This window comes from Mesoplodon densirostris, chromosome 2 (genome assembly GCF_025265405.1).
Source record: "Mesoplodon densirostris isolate mMesDen1 chromosome 2, mMesDen1 primary haplotype, whole genome shotgun sequence".
Taxonomy (NCBI): domain Eukaryota; kingdom Metazoa; phylum Chordata; class Mammalia; order Artiodactyla; family Ziphiidae; genus Mesoplodon; species Mesoplodon densirostris.
In genome coordinates this window covers 97,618,838-97,623,149 of record NC_082662.1, presented here as the reverse complement: position 1 = coordinate 97,623,149, position 4,312 = coordinate 97,618,838, and the positions used below count along the sequence as shown (strand labels likewise).

General features: G+C 46.6%; 1 pseudogene; it reads right to left on the bottom strand.

Annotated features, from left to right (window-relative positions):
- Positions 1-1,961: 1,961 nt before the first annotated feature.
- LOC132503443 (protein LTO1 homolog) lies at positions 1,962-2,960 on the bottom strand (annotated as a pseudogene).
- Positions 2,961-4,312: the final 1,352 nt, after the last annotated feature.

The following is a 4,312-nucleotide window of genomic DNA, read 5'->3' as shown; positions in this document are numbered from 1 at the left end:
CAGGTCTGCTGCTCCAAGGGGGAGCTGGCCAGTGGGGGCACTGGCAAGAGGCTGGAGGGCAGAGGAAGAGAGAAGCCAGGGTATTTCTCCCCGTGCCTCTGCCTTTGGAAGCACCTCTGGCAGCACACACATCTAGACCCACCATTGCAAAGTTCAGAACACCAAGGGTAAAGAGAAAAGATCTGAAAAGCTTCCAAAATGGAGGAGGAAACACAGACCATCTGCAAAGGAATAAGAATCAAAATGCATCAGATTTTGCAGCTGTATCCCTAGAAAGTAGAAAAGTGATAATCTAGAGTCAAAATCAATGCAACTGTTTACTAAGCTGAAGATGAGAACAATAAATTTCCAAAGTGAAAGGAAGTTTACTTCCCACACATTATTTCTTAGGATATATTCAAGTAAAACTAGGGAGTAAATATACCAAGAAAAAAAGGAGAATGGGATATAGGCAACAGTGGATCCAACCAGGGAAAGCAGTGTCAGGAAGTCTGATGCTGACAATAGGTGCAGAGAGAGTCCAGACTGGAGCAGCACCATGGAGGGCACTGGAAAGAAACTCTACAGAGAAAAGGGGTTCAACAGAACACCTGATCCCTGATGGGTAGAAGAGGTTAAGGAAAAATGTCATTATGAAACAAAGGCAAAAAGTGCAAGAACATTAAAAGACAGAAACTTCAGGAAAAATGGAAAAGACTGAATACAAAAGAAATGTAATTATAGTGAACACCAGCTCTGCAGTGAAAAATACTGTGTAGTCACATAAATGCACTTTTTTTTTGCTTTAAAATATGCTGTTTATTTTCCTCTCCAATTATAAAAATAATACATTATCCAAACAGATAGTTTAGGAAGCACAAAAATCCACCCAGGAAAATGACAACAAAAGCCCCTCCATCCCACTAGTCAGAGATAAGTGCTGCTGGTGTCTGTGACGAAGGCGCATCTGAGGCCGTGTGGTATGTACAGATGATGCCTTTTAAGTCCAGCAGAAGACAGAAGAACTCACACTAAAAGGAAGGCTGCAGTAAGGCTCCTAAGTTTCTGCACATAGAAAAGTGGCCTTAAAGTCTCCTCCTCTTGACCATTTTTGATGCTGCAGAGCCCCACCCACCTGGGGACACAGGAAGAGCACGTCCCGGCTCCCTGGGGACAGGGCTGGCCTCTCCTCTCAACCAGATGCCCACGTCCATGGCCACAGGGGATGACGCCCCAGGACTCCACGGGGCACAGCGGGGACCCGCAAGCAGGGACCCCAAGCCTGTGGGTTTGACTGTGCATTCCAGAGCAGGCACCAGGAGACAGGGCTGGAGTACCAGCTCTACTGCCCAGTGCCCTTGGACCAGGCAGTCTCTTGGGCCTTGGTTTCCTCATCTATAAGGGGAATAACGCCCACCTCATGGGTTCCTGAAGGGACTAAATAAAACATGAGAAGCAGGTCACAGCACTGGCACATCTCAAGGGTCAATAAGTGTCACAGAACCCATCACTCCTTCCCATTAACCTGCTTCGTGTCAACCCTGTGGCTCTCATTTTAAAAAAAACTGTCCCTCTGAGCAGTGACCAAAGCCCAGGGGGTAAAGGGGAGGTTTATCCTATCCAGAGCCAACCCGAGTCTAGATCCAGCCAGGCCTGCCAGGTGATGAGAACCTGTGAGCCAGCAGCCTGGACCCTCACCAGAGAAGAGCAGCCCTGCGAGGGCTCTGTCAGGGCCATGTTCACACTGCAGAGCAGACAGGGCCAAACAAAGGATGGGTTTGTGTGGAGGGGCCCCATGGGGGGCACCGAGGCGATCAGGCAGACCTCGGGGGAAGGAAGCCTGTTCACAGGCCAAGCTGGAACCCTCCCTACAAAACAATGAATCCCCCATCATTGTTTTGCCTTTAATCACATTTTTCAACACTTAACATACGAACATCTTGATGTTCCTTGATGTTTTCGTCTTTGTGCATCTGTCATCCTCAACATGAAAGTCTGGAACCTTCTGCACTAATTTTAAAGTCGGATGAACGTTTAGTAATGAACAAAGGTGCTTAAATTTCCCTCTAATTCTGTCGAAGTCTTCGTGAAGTTTATCATAAGTAGGGTCATCATAAGGGAATTTCTGAATCATTCCAATCAACGATTCTAAGACCTTCATCTTTTTGCTGTCTTTCTCAGTGGCAGAACCGTGCAGGAGACATCTCCGAGCAAAAGCAAAACCTTGGTAGCACCCGATCTCAGATCCGATTTTAGCTCCATGTAACATGCCATACTGTCTTCCTTCAATCATACCCAAACTACTTCCTTCTTCATAGCCTTCCTGATACCCTTCCCCGCGAAAACTCTCATCCGCCATTATGATGGCGTCGAACATGTCCTGACTCCCGGGCCGGCAGCTGGCCCGACCCCAAACCCCACCCCTCGAGCTCCGGTACCTCGCGCTGCGGCCGCAGACCCCGCGAGGCTTGGGCACGGACGCCTAAATGCACTTTTAAAATTAAACTATAGACTGAACTCCCAGGACTTAGTATAGCTATAGAACAATGCAACTGAGAAAGAAAATATAATCAGAAGTTGAGAGGTGGGAGGCTGGGCGGTGGGGTGATGTCTGTAAGTCTTCATCTTAGAGGATGAGATGCTGCCTATAGTGGATGGAACAAAAGAGAAAGCTGTTAGTATATACTGAAAGTTGCAAGGATTTCCAAAGAAGGATTAAAAAATGGTGGTATTGGGAGGATGGGAAGGGGAAGTAGGGTGTGTGCTAGGGACTTGCTCATCTAGGTACGATGGCTGTAGTGGGTGCAACCAATGCCCTGCCCAGACAACCTGGTCCTGACCATGGCAGCACACAGCGGCTCTGTGTCCAGTTGCCAGCTTCTGCATTTCTTTGCTCCAGGGTTTTGCCTGCCAGAACTCACTTTGCTGACAGGAGCAGCCCTAAACCAGTGATCCTGGGCTCCGTTGTCCACTGGCTCCATTTTGCCCTGGGGTCTGGCTCCAGGTGCCCACAGTGGCAGCTGGTTTGGTGGTGTACCCTTTCCTGGCTGCCTTCCCCACCTCATCTTACTTCCCCATCCTGTCCTTGAATCCTTGTCTCATGGTCTACTTCTGAGGGAACCCAAACTAAGGCAGTCTGCCCCCCACAGATCTGAAAATAGCAGAAGCATTTTATTCAGAGAAACAGCTGACAGTCGTATGGGGAGGTACCGATACCTGGACCAGGACTGGAGGTGGGAAGGGGTGGAACTGATGCCTTCAAATAGATGCCTGTATGTGTACCTGAAAAACAATCATTTAAAACATAAAGCAAACTGGAATAATGTGACAAAAGAAGAGAGCACAAATATATGTGGGTGGCCTGGCCTGGGCTCTAGGTCCAGATCCCTTAACTTTTTTTTTGTTTTTTACATCTTTATTGGAGTATAATTGCTTTACAATGGTGTGTTAGTTTCTGCTGTATAACAAAGTGAATCAGATATACATATACATATATCCCATATCTCCTCCCTCTTGCGTCTCTCTCCCACCCTCCCTATCCCACCCTTCTAGGTGGTCACAAAGCACCGAGCTGATCTCCCTGTGCTATGTGGCTGCTTCCCACTAGCTAGCTGTTTTACATTTGGTAGTGTATATATGTCCATGCCACTCTCTCACTTCGTCCCAGTTTACCCTTCCCACTCCCCGTGTCCTCAAGTCCATTCTCTACGTCTGCGTCTTTATTCCTGTCCTGCCCCTAGGTTCTTCAGAACCTTCTTTTTTTTTTTTAGATTCCATATATATATGTGTTAGCATACGGTATTTGTTTTTCTCTTTCTGACTTACTTCACTCCGTATGACAGACTCTAGGACCAACCAGCTCACTACAAATAACTCAATTTCGTTTATTTTTATGCCTGAGTAATATTCATTGTATATATGTGCCACATCTTCTTTATCCATTCATCTGTCGATGGACACTTAGGTTGCTTCCATGTCCTGGCTATTGTAAACAGGGCTGCAGTGAACATTGTGGTACATGACTGTTTTTGATTTATGGTTTTCTCAGGGCATATGCCCAGTAGTGGGATTGCTGGGTTGTATGGTAGTTCTATTTTTAGTTTTTTAAGGAACCTCCATACAGTTCTCCATAGTGGCTGTATCAATTTACATTCCCACCAACAGTGCAAGAGGGTTCCCTTTTCTCCACACCCTCTCCAGCATTTATTGTTTGTAGACTTTTTGATGATGGCCATTCTGACTGGTGTGAGGTGATACCTCATTGTAGTTTTGATTTGCATTTCTCTAATGATTAGTGACGTTGAGCATCCTTTCATGTGTTTGTTGGCAATCT